Raw genomic sequence first — 17,039 nt, 5'->3', positions numbered from 1 at the left:
CTACTTTACAAAAAAGTAGCATGTCAAAGCCCCAGTCAGGATTACCCACTGTGTTAGGCAGGACAGACCTATCTTCACAGTAAATACATTCTGCCAATCAGTTCCCACTACAGCTTTGATAAAGCACAACATTTTCCTTGCTTCCTGCCTCAAATAGCTGCCATCACAGCTGCATTTTAGTGGCTGTTGAAGATCCAAATACATTGATCCTAACAAATTTCAGCATAAATACCTGTCTTAAATTGGGACGCATTCAAATAAAAATATACTGTACAGGTGCAAGGCACTATTGATTGTTGATAAAATCAAAATGAAATGCCTGTTTTCTGTGTGTCCTGCTCTACCAAATAGCTTTAAAAGCTAGGAAAATTACATATCCTAATGTATGAAATACTTGATCATTACCAGTCACTTGCCTTATGGGGATACCAGCACTAGCTCTCAAAAGAAATAGAGCAGAAAGTTAATTTTCCTGAAAATTAGTGTTGCTTTGGATAACTGTAATAAGTAAGTTCTAATCACATCCAAACTGAATTTGCAGCTGTGGCTCAGACATGTATATACTTTTCCGCTCTACTGACTTTTGCTGTGGAATTTCCATATTTTGAGCTGAAACACCTCTGAAGTTGGCCCTGATATTCTATTGTGCTTCAGTTGCATCAAAAGAGAAATTTGCCCAGATAGATCAGACTGCAAAATCTGAGGTCTAAATCATTAAAATACACACTGAGGTGTGCGCAGAGATGAAATTTTTCATGAACTAGGTCAGTCAACAAGAACCATGTACTGGACCATCACAACAACAAACACGGGGTACAGCAGTTGAACATAAAGCCCACAGAAAACGTAACATATGTTCTACTAAAACTTAATCTCCTTTCTGCAAAGAGAACTGTCAAGAATTTCTTGCAGCACGGAACTCAATAAATTTTCTTTGAAAAGTCGTGTGTCTGTGACAGAGAGAAAAAGAGAGAGAAAGAATTAGGCTGGAATGCTCTAAGGATGTATGCCAAGCTCTCCGCATCTGGAAAGCAGAAAGCAGAACTATATTTAGTGCACAATGACTTGCAATAATTTGTGAGGGGGAAATAAAGAAAAGAACAAAAAAGAGAGAGAGAAAAAAAAAACACAACAAGACTTAAGTTGCCGCAGTGTTAGCCAATTAAATGAATTATAAAGCAAAAAGAAGAATCAAGCTGGGAAAAGGATAAGTTAAGCCCTGGGGTATATGTTATTATAAGAGCTTCTACAGTCAGAAACACTGTGTAGAATTAGCAGGCATGTTTATAAACATGCTACAGATAATGCATACTTCAGCATAAATACCACCTCAAAGAATGTACAAAGGATTTCTGGCACACAACAGTTAGGGCATTGACCTCTGCTGTACATTCATTTCCTTTACGTGGCTGAAATGGCCTAAATATGTTCCTGGGAAACTTTTTCCATAAGGTAATTGCAGCTGCAAAGGTAGCCCATTGAATGCATTACAAACTCTTCATCAAGTATGCCTCAGTTACCATGTGTCCTGCTAGGCCTTGTAAACAGAAAAACCATGAAGACTACCTTCTACAGACGCAGCACATTCAGAATGAAGATGGTAAAATACTTTCTAAATTCCTTATCATATACTTTAAAAGTTATTTATCTAAAATTTCCAATTTCCTCATCAAATCTTGTTATAAAAACAAGACAGAGAACAACTACATTCCCATTCCACAGCTTGATTTGAACATTTCTTTGGCTCTTCAGTATCATTCTTGTTTCCAGATGGTTTCTCAGACCTGAGATCTCAGTACCTCAGATTCTCCATCGTTAGCAGTTAAAAGCACATCTCAAATAACAAATGGAACCTGTTTTCATTAAAGCTGAGATCTTATCTCACAGAGTTTAAAGGACAACTAAGATGAAAACAAACAGCATTACTGACAAACTGGTAGTAATTCAGTCATATTTATAAGTGCTGAAGCATCTTCTGGTGCTTAATTATTCTAGCTTACAGCTTCTAGGCAGCAGTATGCTGCCAGGAGTTGTTGAAAGAGAGCATCATATGCCACTGCACAGCAAACAAGACCCTGGAACATGGTACAAGACAGTGGGGCCTTGGGAGTCCAGAGGAGTACAGCTACTTCCTGTAGTGCTAGGAGAAGAGTAGCCTGTTGCCTTTGAAGCACAGACTGAAGAGTCAGTTTGAGGAGGAGCAGGGAGTGTTTGTCAAGTCTGGTTGCTTTAGCCTTCCATCTTCATTTTGCTTGTACATACAAATAATAGAATGAAGGGGGAAAAAAGAGTGTCTTTCTGAAATGGAAAGTTGGGAAGAAGGTAAAATCAGCAGCCATCTATCCAGCTTCAATGTTAGCTAGCATTTGAGGGAATCTGTATATTCACCTAATGACAAACTTCATGTTGTGGCTGTCTTAAATTAGTACACTCTCATGTGCCTCGTGTACAGATACATGAAGGTTGTTTTGAGATACACTCTTCCTGGCTGTGAGTATGTTAGACAGCAATATCACTTGTATGTCAGTGCCCTTCATCCCTGCCCTACAGGGCTGTTCCTAAGAAAAAAAGGAGGGATCTTATTTCCTGCTATATTAAATACATAGGTTCTAGGCTGTACTCCATCAACTACAACTAACCCAACAACATTTGTGATACAGATATATAGGTCCTGGAGCACAACCAAACCAGTACGCAGAAGCTACAGAGCAGTAATCAAGGTTCCAGTTTGCAGTGTGCTCACACACTCTTCACCAGTAATAAAACAGACATGCGTAATTTTATATGTTCTATTTTTTCAATGCAGAACAAAAGAAATATGGACACCTTCTGTACGGTGGGAGCAGAAGAGAAATGGGGCAACATAAGGACCAGGAGACAAGGATGCTAAATAAAGCAGGGCAGAGATTGATAAAACAGCTACAGAGATTTAACTGACAATGACAGGATCTGTAGCAATGCATACGGTGCAGCATGCAAGGGCAACATTATAGAACAGTCATGTAAATCTTTACAGCAATCCTAAACATGATACAAGGACTGGGGAAATAAGGACACCTAACTGGTAAAGTAAGGGGCTGTGCAGAGCTCTCTGGTGGGATTTGACTTATTCCACTAGGCAAGCTCACAGTGTCAGAGACACAAGACAAAAAGACTCCACAGCTTTCCTTAAAGGTCACACAGAACTTTTTCCTCATGCTTCACTCAGGCAGAGCATTCATGTATATATTTAAAGGAAAAACATACTAGTTTGAAGTATTAGAAATGAAAGCTGCTACAGAAAACTGTTATAAGAGCCAAGCAGACTTTGATACTGAAGCCTTCGTGCTTCACATTCTTTAGGCTCTGCGACCCTGTTAGAACTGTTGTCTACAAACACCCTGCTGAAGTCAGCAGAAGATGAGGATTTACTGTAATCACTACAGCACTGGGCAGTGAGTTAGGCTCGTTCCTGAACTGTTTCCTAAGAGATGTTAACCACCTCAGCTGGGTGCTCTTTGTAGTCATGGTAGAGGTCAGCTCTGTCTCTAAGCACAAATCAGAAAAGTAAATCTAGTCTAAACAATTCTCTGTACTGTTCCAGAAGCAATTAAAGGCTTTGTATCTTTCCCCCAGGTGTGAGCAGACACTTCCCACAGACAGCATGCACAGCAAGAGCTCAAAAAACATCAACTCTGCAGAAGAAAGTCGGAAAAAACCCACTGCTTTGGGCATGGAAGACTGAACTGGACAAAACAGAAACAGCGTCTCCAGGCGCTGACTACAGCCTGTAGTTAGAGGAAAGTGGACATAAACCATTTCTGGCTCAATTCATCAAACTCCATCAGGCTCTTTCTTAAAAGGTCAATGCTAACAGGTAAGATACCCACTCTTAGATTCTCTATTATTTTGCTAGGAATAAAAATATGCTCCATTAGCAAAGCACTTTAATTCATGATATAGATACTGGTGCGCAGGAGACTAAAAGCATTCCTTCATCCCTGCACAGTACATATGTAAACCAGTAATGATACAAAAATAATAGAACAGAATGGTAAAGTGAATGCTCATCCATTTTGAAACAGGTATCCTAGGTAAAGAGCATTTGTTTTTTCCCTTGTTCAGGAGTCTCCAGAAGTGGAATAATAAATACAATTGCTTGTAAGTATATCTATAATTTTAAGTATATGCCATATACCTAAAATCTCTCACTGATTTTGCAGGGAGCCAGCAAGAGTAGTCCTGGGACTCTGATACACTGCCCATGAAGCTCCAGCGTATTAGCACTGACATTTCTCTAGTCTTCCAAACTAGAAATCTACCTTTGCAACTAGCACTCATGACAGCGGTGATGAAATGTGAGGTGATGAAATGTGAGTAGCTTAGGAGTCAAGAGTTTTTACACATTCTTATTTTTAAATCTTTTTTCTTTTTCCTTTCCTTTTCTTCCTATCAAAGTCAACACACTAATGCCTTCTGCAGGTGACTCTGACCCATGTGGGATGTTCTGTTTTCATTCAAACTCCACAACTCCCCACTGTGGGGTCGTATATTTGGGGTTAGCCAATGCACTTTTGCCTTTCAGAAATGGAATCAAATACACAAGATGGCAGAAGGTAGCAAGTCAGATCTCTATCTGTGCCCCTGTTTGAACTTCAGATATCCTCTGCCTCCACCATCACGAGTTTACTTTTACAATTAGTTTACTTTTATTTAGCGTGCAAAACTGAGTGCACACACTTGGCTATATGCAAATAATCTGAGCAAACTAGAATGTGGAAGAAAGGTGTCACCCTGAGTGCTATAAAAGGAATTTTTGGCACGTGAATCCATGCAGTGATCTGATTCTCTAAAACACAATCCATGCTATGGCTCAAATTCCCCCCCTGTGGATTATATCAGTTAAAAAGCTGGTCCCGACACTTTTATGATAGCATAACATCAGTGTCTGGATATTGGTGGAACTGTCATGAGTTCTGTGATAATGATTCAAATGTTTTTAATATTGTAAAAATGGGCTTGTTTCTCCACTGTCTCTCTCACAGTGGCTTGGAAGAGAAGCTAGGGCACAGGCAGAGAAGATAGATGCAGATATTTGGTACTTGATCATAACAGAACTACCCCACACAAAGAGTTAATTCAGCAGAAGATAAAGGATGTACAAATTAGTTTCAAATTATTCTCTTATAGACATCTTAATACAGGGGAAGGACGGGCAGCTGGCTGTTCTTATCCCTAAGCAGGAGGAATTATCTACAGGGTAGTTGCCAGCTCTAAGGTCACTCTGTACTCTCACACAACTTAATGAGACCTGAGAAAGAAACTTGCTGGGTTCTATTCAGTTAACAAATATTAGATGTTCTGCTTTCATTAATAGCATCCTTTTGAATCTGTGAAGGTTCATTTAATGAGCAAGACTTTATTTAGGTACTCATGTCCTTCCAAGGACCCAGCTGAAATTAAAGGATCACACTAGCCTTCAGCTGCTATCATAAAATCATTACAGAATATTGTATAATTACACCCTTCATGCAGTTTCATTTTAAAACACATCCTGGCCTAGCCACTCTTGACTAAACTTGAAACGACTGGGCAGAGATGTGTGGGATGACACACTGAAATTAGACAGATGAGCACAGGTTAGGCTGGAGGTAGAGGCTGTGAGATTCAGGACCAGATGCTCAGGCAGGAGCTACAGCTTCAGTTTGAAACAGCGGGGACAGAGTTGCAAGGAGGAAATTCACAGACTACCTGGGAGTGCTGTGGCTGCCCAGAGCCGGCACTCCCAGCCTTTCACTTTCCTGCCCACTAGACACGTCTAAATATATTGAGAATAAACAAGAAGGAAAACAATTGCTGACTGTAGTCTGAATAATAAAAGCCTGGCTTTCCTCTTGGAACTGCACTGTTGCTCTTAAGCCACCCCAGCTGCCCTCTCAGGGTCCAGGATGTCAGCACAGCTCCTCCAGTGGATTAATGCTTTGTGTCCACTCTGGAGCCATCTACAACAGCCCTTTAAATGCTGTATTGTAAGTCTGGGGTGGATTTCTTAGTCGGAAGATCAGCATTACCTCTCTACTCCAGATAGCTGGTTTCTGTATGATATAATTCCAGCAAGAACAAAAAAACAGAGGTTGAAAATAAAACTGTGCATGGGATGTACGGAGCTGCCAGCAGTACAGTCCTTTGTTCACAGCAGGAACAGGTAGAGCATACATTATAAACACTGACAGACAGATCCAAGAGATCCTAATGGTAGAACAAAAAAGTTTTCTTAACCTCTAATAGATAGTGTGACTGTAAGAGCCAACTCAAAGGCAAAGGCTGAATTAGTTCTGGCTGAAACTCCATGCATTTCAGTTCCCTATAATGAATTTGTCCCTGCAGAGCAGTGCAATTATTCTTTCAATACCAGGATCACCCACATGTCCAGAGCATTCCTACTTACTGTGTATTTTGGTTATTTAGCACTACTGAGAGAAGATGAAAAAAGATAGAAAAACTTTACCCAGTTCTTTTTTGTAACTGCAGTCAATTCTTCAAAGGCTGGCATGCTGTCCCTCTGCCAAGTACTACAGCACAGCCTTTACTTTCCCTCCTCTTTTTGCCACTGTCAGAAGGGCAGCTCATAAACTAGCTTTGCTCCAGACTGTATCTTACAGGGTACCCGCTATGTGAAAAGACACGTCCTTCTCCCAAGCCAGTGCAGTTTGCATTCTCATGGTTTTTACTCATTGTGGTTTTGGAATACAAGAGTGAAATCAGCAGGGCTGTCACTCCAGGGCATTTCATCAGGATCAAAACTACGTAAAAATAGGCACAAAGAGAAAATATATACTCGTTGCTGATTTATCTATTAATGCTGGAGAGCAGTTGTATCTCTGATGTTTTGGAGAAGGATCAGACACCTTCATAGACAAACAGCACCATCCAACATATGGCAGTAGATGAAGGTTGCCTTTTGCTTCTCACATTCACTCTGAATCCTTCTAAATCATTCCTGCCAACACAATATGGTCCCTGAGGATCATTAACATTCTTCAGAAGAGCAAATCTCTCAGTTATATAATAGGTTAGGTTGCACGGAATAACAGGTATGAAAAGCTCCCTCAGGGAAGACACCTGCAGAGACTCTTCCTTGACCTTCATTCAGCTCTGCTGCACCTACAGATGGCTGCTGTTTGACTCAGCACTGCATGAGCAGTACATACTCAGAATACATCCTAGGAACAAAACTGCCTTCCAATTTTGTTTAAAGTGAAAACCATTCCTTTTTAAAGTCATTAACAACTGAATACATTCCTCCATTCACTCACTTTGTTAATATGTGTATCTCAAAGTACAAAATTTCTAAACAGAGATTGCTGGAGGAAGTGTAATTTCATAAGAGTCCCTCAAAACATTACAAACGCATTAAAAATACCCTGTTAATCAACTGAGGTCCAAGCAGCACAGCCTGTAGCACACTGTAGCTCACACGTTACCAGTACAAATAAAACTATTTCTTTTGACTGCAGTAGGCAACTTAATTTGATGTATTTCAGCTAAATGTAAATGGAATCAACATAAAACTTCCACCAACACTCATACATCTAAATTTCACTTGGATTTCCTAAGCAAACATACACAGTACTTTCCCAGACAACATACATAGGTAGACTTCCCAACAAGTAGTAAGCATCCAGACACTGTGAGGTTTTCCACAGCTGCTCACCCTGAAACTCTGTCATTGTTGAACTCAGTAGGTTTTCCTAATGCTGCAAAGCTCACTCAGCTCCCTATAAATATTATTTCAGTGTATGGATATGGGATTCAGATGTTCTTTAAGGACAAACAGAAAGGAAGAGGCAGATCTAGCATTTATCAGGTCTAATGTTTACAAACTGCAGAGGGAAAAAGTATGCTATTGATCCCAATATAGTAGCTGTCCTCACATCCTTCAAGGCGCATCTGCTCAGTGTATCAGGCACCCTTGTTATCCTGGGAGACTCAGAGGCTGACTTGACAACAAAGTGGAGAAAGGCCACTTGAAATCTTTTTCTTTCTTGGAGCTCTCAGAAAAAAAAAACAACAAAAACCCACGAAATCTTCACAATGTATCTCCCTAGCACCATCTACTTAATAATAAGCATTTATTTTATACTGGAAAGATAGAAGGGTATTCTCACTTTGTTCAGTCCAGTAAGCTTTTCTTCAGTCAGTGGTTTTTCCTATGCTGCTATGATTCATTAGCTCTTCTTCCAATTCAGAGTTCAACTTCCACCAGCTGATAAAAGTTCTATGCCCAACTGTGCTCAGAGAAAAGCAGAAAGCCTGGCAATAGCAGAGACCTATGCAATGACCGACTTATCTGGAACTCCTGGGACTGAAGGTTTGAGCCCAAACATTTAGAAGCTCACAGGAAAGCCAAGTAAGTTTGGTGCAAGAAGGTTTGAAAGCTGAGATGTAGTTAGAAGGGTGCCTGTCACTGTGGTAGGGAAAGTCATGGAAACTGAAAGCAAAGTGGGAGGTTCTGCTTTGGTATGAAGCAGATGACAGTAGATGAGTATGGCAGCTGGACAGATAACAGATGTATTTCATCAAGATTGCATCTTCTTGTGAATGGCAACAAGAAGTTGTTTTCAGACACAACCAAATCAGAGAAAGAAAGTAAAACCACATGACATTCAGTCGGCCTGACAGAAAACAAGACCAGCACACTTGGTGTGAGACACAGGAGCACACGGTCCTCACTAGCAGTTAGAACTCCACTTCAAGTGGTCATTCTTTGCTCAGTTTCAATCACCTTGAATCAGGAATCCCAGCTGTTCTGGCTCTGCATTCATTCTTGAACTCCATACTTTTGAGTTAAGGCCGACTAGTATTTTGCGAGTGCAAAAAACTAATTTCTCCCTGAAGTCCCATCTGAAGCAATGGCATAATACCTGGCTCATACTTTCAGCTCCACCAAACGCTGACTGCCGGGAAAACAGCCTACTTCTGTCATTACTGACAAAAAATAGACACGTAGCCTTCTCTTTACTTTGTCTAACTACTCCTTTTTGGTGCAGATCTTTGTAGTATCTCTTGGTTTACACCAGCTACCGTCCTCCCCCTGAGAGCAGCTTGCTTTTAAAGGAGAAGCATTTCACAAGTCCCTCCAGATATAACTTGATCCTTTTTCCTGGCAACCTGTACCAAAGGACAAAGCACACACCTGCAAGGTAGGGTACCGGTTTTAGCCTTGTCTCTGAAAAACCTAACTTTTCTGTAATTGCTGAGAGTCACCTAAGATACCTTTATAGAGTAAATCAATACTCTTCTGGTGAATGATAAACCTGGAAGAGAGAAATACTATCTCCCTGTGCTAAGATGGTCACGACCACCCTGTAAATAAGCTGATCATAGACCTAAATAACAGCAACATAACAGCAAATGAGCTAGTTCTTACATCCCTGACAGAAATGCATGTCCCTCTGCTGGAGTACCACTATGCAAGCAGCTGGGTGGGCACTGGGAATATGCAAAGGCTTTGAAGTGGAAGGCTGAGCAGCCAGCGATGGATAAAGATGAGCAAAGAGGGAAGAAACATTCTAGAGAATCCAGAAGAATGAATCTGGTACAAACAGTACAAGACTTCTCTAGTGACAGCCTGTTTTGGAGGTCTTGCTCATTCATCTGTGGAGATCTGACTAAGACCAATTTGGATTGCCACTCTCTTCCAAAGGGGTACCTGTGTGGAGTGACAGTGAAGAGGCTGGGGCAAAGAGAGGAAGCAGGAACATCTTAAAGTATCACAAAAAAGCGAATTGATTCATCTTTGGAATGACAGTAATCACTAATCTGATTTCCACCAAACTCTGGGGGAAAATTAAAAATATGCCATGGTATTTTCTTCTTCAAGAAAAGGGACAGTACCATGTTCATAGTCCTTGCCACAGTATTAAAAAGTGAGGCTCTCACTGTCTGATTACTCTCTGCCTAACGGGACAGGATCACATTTGTGAACTTGCTTGTGATTGCGTATGTGATGGGCGGTGCTACACAAAAAGAAAACCAATGGTTAAATGAATAAAGCATTGATCATGCAACACATGGAATCAATTTCTGACTCTGGTACAGACTTCTATATACCACTAGGAGAGTTCTTTTGACTCTTGCTATATCACATCTGAGTGAAATGACAGTAACACCTCCTCATCGTGTATTAATTCTTTACCATGAAGGGAAAATTCATTTCTCTTTGTGAAGTACTCGGTCCTGAATTACTGAAACAAACACAGCAAAGACAGGAGTGACATGTCTTTTGTCTTGTCCATTCTATGATTCTGTGATGGCACTTGCATAGCCCAGGCAGCTTTGGCAAGTCCCCTGTAGGATTCTGATACACAGTAATGCTGAGTGTGAGCTGAATGGGACTATTTAGGCCAAGGAGCTCTAATGGAGAATATGGCCTTGCACAGCTTCTACTGTGCTGTAAACCATACTTTCAGTGATTTTAGCTTTCATGGATTTCAAATGATTAAGCAAAAGCATTACAGTGCACCTTCAAGTGGCCTTCAATAAATAGGTTTTACTTTAGAAAAAGGTTTCTTAGTGAGTCTACCAGGAAATATTTGCATGTGAAATGAAGACATTTGAATGAAAACAGGTTTGTTTATTTTAGGAGGCACTGCAGCCACCCACTGCAGGGCAGGGTTTCCAGCACATCAAAACTGGATGCCAAGGAGCTTCAGGAAGGGAAACAAGAAACAGAACAGGAAATCGAGCAGTTCAGCTTCTTTTCACATTAATGGCCAAAAGTGGGCAGTGCTACTAAAATAATATTGTATAAGATCTTCTTTTAAGCAAGAAAGCTTACTGTTTATTTCCTACCCCAGTGTCTATGCACAGAAATCCTGGAGCACTGGAGGAAATAACATTAACCCTGTATTTATCCAGAAAAATAGAAGTACTCTTAGTGAACAGAGTTAGTAGGGTTAGGACCAAGAAGATGTTATATTCCTATTGTAGGTTTCCCTGTACAAAAGAAGCCTTTCTTTTTTTTCTTTTTTCCCCCCTGAAATGAAAAATACATATTTTGTGCAGAACCAGCATTAATGCAGTAATTAAGGAAACACCAGAGTACTGCCTTGTACGAAATGCTACATCACCTTTCTAAATAAAATATAGACAGAAGTCATACAAAAATGTCCATTGTATCTTTAATGAGTACGAGTACTGGATCCTTAACCTGGTTTAACATCTCACCTAGCAGCGGATAAGATGTGCACTGCAGTGTTAAAAACCTTCCGGGAAAGTAGTTAGGTTCCAAATCAAGAAGGAACATCACCATCTCCTGAGTCATCAGCATTACTTCCTGCCTTTATGTATGCATGTTCATAGGAAATCTTTCATCTAATATTTTTCAAAGCCCAGTCCCACTTGGCTAGCAAGCTTAGGCAAAATCCAGCCAACAACGGTATAGGCACAACAAGTTTCAACAAAAATATTTGTTGCAAGAACACTCTTTGATTCATTTGCCTTCCTTGGCTGAACCTTGACTACACCCATCCTGATGCACACTCACAGAATGCAGTTGCCATGTCAGGATCCAAGTTGAATTTCTGCACTCCTTAGTTACTCCTTCTGGCTTTGAAAACTATCCAGGTGGCTGCATAACGGGCTACAGAAATTACAGGGGGATACGAGTTGGTGAGAGGACTTGCCTGAGAAGCAAAGGAAGGGGAGATACCCACACTGCCAGCCCATCCCCATCCGATCTGCCCACAATGTGCTGTTGTAAAGAGCCTGCAGTGAAGCAGGGGATTTGGCACCGACATGGTGTGGAATAGTCATCAGATATTTAAAACAGAGCTGAGAGAACAAAGAAGGGCTTTGTAGTGCAAGGCAGCACTGAAAACCCTGAGCCTCAGCCAGCCAGCTTGCATGGAGTGTTTGCTAATGTACACAGTGGAGTGCATTCCTCTCATTTGATTACATGACAGTTTTATATACCAGGTATGTGCAGAAGGTTTTTATTAACCCTTTCAGTCCTACACAATTAGTAAATCTAAAAGAGACACACATTTCTGCCATGTTGTATGTGCATGCGACTTCAGTCACAGAGAGCTGAGTGTGTGTCATGGCCAAACAGGTTTGGATGTATATGCCTAAAGTACTCTTATGTATGATGCTGAAACAACAGAAGAAATTAAACACAAAAGAATTACAAAACTAGTTTGCTCCTTATTGATTCTGTAATTTTATGGAAGGATGCAGAGACTTCTCTTACAGCCCCTGTTTGTTAGACTATGGAGAAGGCAGGCTGGAACCCGTGTTAGCTAATGCCACTTTCTGCAATGCACTGCATTATGCAGTTTGTACAGTCAACAAGAGTAATAAGACATGCTCTTTTGGTGTATATCTTATAAGATCCATTGCTAAAAAGTGTTGTCTATAATAACGCAATGCTTTATGTAGGCAAAAGGACCTCTCATTTGTATAACATGTGGTGTACAGATCTGGTGCAGGACCAAGGCATAAATCTACAGGGTTTTGGATTCTGTTGTGCCAAGTAGCAAGGGCAAAGCAGTCTTACTTTCCTGTTCTGTTAATACACAAAATAAATTTCTTAGCCATAATTATAACAACACACAATTACATTTTCAGAATCTGCTGTGGTGCCTTTCAGAGACTCCAAGCTGTAAAGCTATTAAGCTGTACAGTTAAAAGACTAACTTCTGTTAATTAAAAAAATGACAGACACTGAAAGAGATGGCTGTGGTTAAAATCCTCAACAGCTACAAAGTTGCCTGTATTTTTAATCTTGCTAACTCATAGACCAATAATTAAGCCCACAGAACCTCTGCAAAGCATTTAACTAAGAATTATTTTCCTGCTTAGCCATCCAGGGTAACAACCAGGAGATGAAAGCTAAAACATCTAGCCCAGCATCTTCATGTCAGAGGTAGGATTAGAATTCAAGACTTCTGGGTTCCTGCTCTCATGCTCCAGGTATGAGTTCCTACTCCCATATTCCTACAGTGTAGTTTGACCAGCAGATGGAGAGGAAGTATTTGGGGCTGGTGTCTGGAATAAAGTGGACAGAGAGAAAGGAAGGTGGAGGAGGGTTAAGGTTATTGCAGTGGTGGATAAGTGTACACGTGGGCTGGAGAATGGTGAGTGAGAAGTGAGCTAGAATAAAGGCACTGACCTAAGCCTCCTTAAGGCTCTCACAGGTTCCTACCCCAGTGTGCATGACTTCAGAACTGGTCTCAATATGGACTGGAGTACATAAAGGACTTCGGAGAATAGTGATGGGAGAAGTTAGGAGTTTTAGAGCATACCAACAGGTAGACTCTTGATGGAGTATCTGTACATGCTTGAGTTTGTAAAGAATAAGAGAATTGTCTCCCAAAACAGAAAACTGATGGCTAGATACTGCAGGCAGATTAACCAAAAGACAGAGATCTCCTGTTCCCAAATAAACACTATTTTCAGCAATAATGACAGAAAAAATAATATTTTGTCAGAAGTAACTTACAAAAGGAAAGCACTTTTTGAAGTTTTCACCTAAATTCTGATAACTCTTTAAAACTGTTAATAGCCGTGAGATCCTTCTGTGGAAAGCAGAAGAGAACACTGCTTTTCTAGGTGTATAAAGGAAGGGGACGCAGCATGGAGGTTCCTATGGGAAAGACACTTCCCATTAAATGCACTGCAGATGATACATTCAGACGAGTATCAATGTTCTGTTTCTGGAACTGAGTATTATTCATAATTACTTTTTCTACTGCTAGATTGTGTAACTTGGAAATAATGTGACAGTTCGGAAAGAGAAATATTTTCTGTTATGGAAATTTGTCTTAAACCACGAGGAAAAGGGCAGGAAGTACTCAGATTATAGGACTGCTCAGCAGCCTTTAGCTCTAATGATCACAAGATGCGGCTGTCTCAGTTTAATGCTTGTCTGCATGTGAATGTAAAAAAAACTAGACTTGTCTCACATTCCTTCTCCTCCCATGATAACTGGAGACACTTCTGCAACCACAGAGGCCCACGACGTTCCCTGTACCATTAGATAAGTACGAATGTGCGAGACACAGCACCCCTGGATGCCAGGGGAGTATTTGTGACACTTATCTATATACTGTCTTCACTTCACAAAACGATAGCACTACTTCCCATCCAACTGAATCCCTAAGCTCAAATAAAAGGTGAAGATAAACCCTGTTGCTTAGTCAAACAGAAAGAAAAAAAAAGATAGAGACAATGTTGGCAGAAGAAGTGAAATTTTAGACATGCTAGCAATTATCATGCTGTATCGAAAGAACAGACTGCTGCCACAGTGACACAGAACGTCAAGGTCTCTCCACAGGCCTCCCTGATGTAGGATACACAAACAGCTGCAACAGCAAAAAAAAAGGTGATCTAAATGGTGACTCTTATGGAACTTGGCCCTGCTTGGATGTCCAAGGCCTCGCACATGGGGGTGACCAACTCTGAGGCCTTCAACACAGTGTGAACTGTACCTTTATGGCCACTAACTTTACTTTCTGTAGTTGCTGCATTTGGGAGGACTTAAAGAGGTTATAACCTGTGTCCCACACAGCACCTTGTTCTCTGAACAACAAACCCAGTTCCCCCAGCACAACTGACTGTGCAGACTACCTGGTCAGTGCAAGACCTTCAGATCTTTTCATGTAGATGAATGTAAGAAATTTGACACATGAAAGGGATGGATGTTCAGAACTGCCTTAGGAAAGGGTCTAACAGTGGATGTAAATCTAAGTGTCTTCAGGAAAATCCTTTGCACTCCAGTACAGTGTGCTTAGAACAATAATTAACTTGGAAGACATGGATCTGTACACACTACTATGTCAAAAGAGAAAGCAGAAATTAGAATGAGAAGTGAAGCTGATTATTAAAACAGCGTGCTTTAATGTTAAGGTGATAAAGAAAAAAAAAGAAAGACAAAGCAAAAAAAAAAAAAAAGATCGCTTAAAAAATGTTACTTTATCAAGTTATAAGTATTGTGAATGGCTGAAGTTAGCAAACACAGTAGTTTTCTTTTAACATCACATGTGGCCTACACAACACCTAATCCTGCCCCAAACTTCCTTGGCTGTGCAGCCAAAAAGCAATGAATGAACAGCGCTGCAAATAGCATTGGTTAAACTCTACATGGGAATCAGCAGAGGGAATACATAACACTGTGGCTTTCTGTGTTCTACAAAATAATGGAAATGGCATCATTTTCCCCCCTCTTCATGGAGTAATGGAACAGTAGATAAACTGTGCAAAACCACGGCTAAATATTTAGAACCCAGAAGGAAAATGTCCTTTGAACAGATACAGTTATTTCGCTTACAGTCTGGGAAGGAAGAGAGACACAGGGTTTGTTATTGTTATTTCTATTTTTAAATACATACGAGATGCTCAGATATTATGTAGATAGGGGCTATGTGAACTACAAAAGAAAGAAGGGTATGTATTTTTTCCATCAGATTCTCATACCTTTATAGCAGTTATCAGGGTTTCAACCTTTATCTTCATTTTTTCCAATCAAGGTATCTGGAAATGTCTCAAAGCTGTTTCAAAAACCAATGGAAGTAATGCAATATAAAATATGACCTTCTGACTACATGGAGATTTGATGAGTATCTGGAATTCCCACAGAATTCCTCCAAAATGACTATGTTCACTATCACACCTTGACCACTATCACACGGTTATCATTTTTCACTTAAAGAATGCTCAAAGATGGCTTTCTGATATTAAAATATAAGATATGGGCTGACAGGGAAATGTATTTTAGAGTTTGTAAATGGTTTGGAATTCATTAAGTTACTACATTCTCGATTACTCTGCATTTCAGTTTCCCCATGTGAAAAATACTTGATTTTATATCACATTTACTCACAAGGACTACTATGAGACTAAAGAATGCTTTAAAAATATTTAAAGAAGACTAGAAAGTATGGGAAAATTGTGATTTGAAGCACAAGTGAAAATAAAAGAGGAAATGGGAAATACACAGGAAAGGAATCTAAGGTTATCTCCACATACCAGGACAGAGGCTGACACTGTATCATATACACAAATTTTGGGTCCCCAAACTTCTAGCCTGTGTTGAGCATACACTAGGTTTTGCAACTGAAAAATCATAAAAATGAGTTAATTAATTGTATCGCACAGTGCAGCAAGGAGATTTATTTGATACATTCTCCCCAGCATTTTCCATTGCTAGCTACCAGCTTCAACACCTCACAGCTTATGGCTCAGTGATGAGGCAAGGCACCTGGAATTTGAAGCCTTTGTCAAGTTTGGATCCAATCTACTGTCCAGAACATGTGTTAAGTTTCTGCAGCAGATGAGGACTGGGAATTCAAAAAAGGAAGCACATTTTTAAGATATGTGCTGCTGCAACTGAAATCAGCTTTGCTCAGAAACCAGCTCTGAGAAAGTCCTACCGCTTTGCATTTCAATCACTTTCACTGAAGGATCTTTTCACTCCCATTAGCTAACTGAGGTCTTAAACAACATTTGGGATTCTATCACTGATCCTGTTTCATGCTCTGCTACAACAAAATGTGTAGCAGGTTAGGTGATTTTCAGGTTTACATAAAATAAGTAAGAAACAAAGCTGGGATGGAGATCTAGGAGTCCTACCTCCCACCCCGACACCACTGCTAACCATCCTGTGTTGCAGCGCTAGCTTAGCTTGTCTGACCCAGTAATAACCAAAGGAAGAAAGGATTTTTCACTAGGAATTTGGAGTATTTTCTCATTATAACGGACCAGCATGACTAGGAAAAGAGCACTGATGCAATCTGCAGGCCTAGTTTCTCACTCCCCCACTGGAATGGCCTGAATGTGATGCAGGGGCCACAAGCTCTACTAAGAAGGGAGGGAGAATTTGCAAAAACAGATCTTGTCTGCTGAGTCTGGTGACCTGCCTTCGGCACTGCTGGGTAATTCAGGGTTCAGAGAAAAGCAAATAAACAAACACAAAATGGCTCTGCCTATGGTGCAGGAGTGAGAGGAGTGGCTTCCCCTCATCCACTGCCAGCTTTTCCAGGGAGAACTCTGCCTCCCAT

At 40.5% G+C, this 17,039-nt stretch overlaps 1 protein-coding gene and 1 long non-coding RNA gene across 13 annotated transcripts in view; one reads left to right on the top strand and one right to left on the bottom strand.

The window, feature by feature from the left end:
* LOC107314957 overlaps positions 1-11,323 on the top strand; it is a 67,842-nt gene extending 56,519 nt beyond the window's left edge. For 5 of the 8 annotated variants that reach the window (XR_004307326.1, XR_004307325.1, XR_004307328.1 and 2 more), the window contains 2 exons: positions 3,616-3,856; positions 4,203-11,323. This is a non-coding gene — a long non-coding RNA (uncharacterized LOC107314957). The remainder of the gene's footprint in view (positions 1-3,615; positions 3,857-4,202) is intronic. The other 3 variants (XR_004307323.1, XR_004307322.1, XR_001555688.2) reach the window with 3 other exon arrangements.
* Positions 1-17,039, bottom strand: part of RAD51B (RAD51 paralog B) — a 321,371-nt gene that overhangs the window by 36,200 nt on the left and 268,132 nt on the right. The gene's annotated exons all lie outside the window — the stretch shown is intronic.

The sequence above is a fragment of the Coturnix japonica genome, chromosome 5, assembly GCF_001577835.2.
Source record: "Coturnix japonica isolate 7356 chromosome 5, Coturnix japonica 2.1, whole genome shotgun sequence".
NCBI lineage: Eukaryota > Metazoa > Chordata > Aves > Galliformes > Phasianidae > Coturnix > Coturnix japonica.
This window is presented reverse-complemented; position numbering and strand designations above follow the sequence as displayed.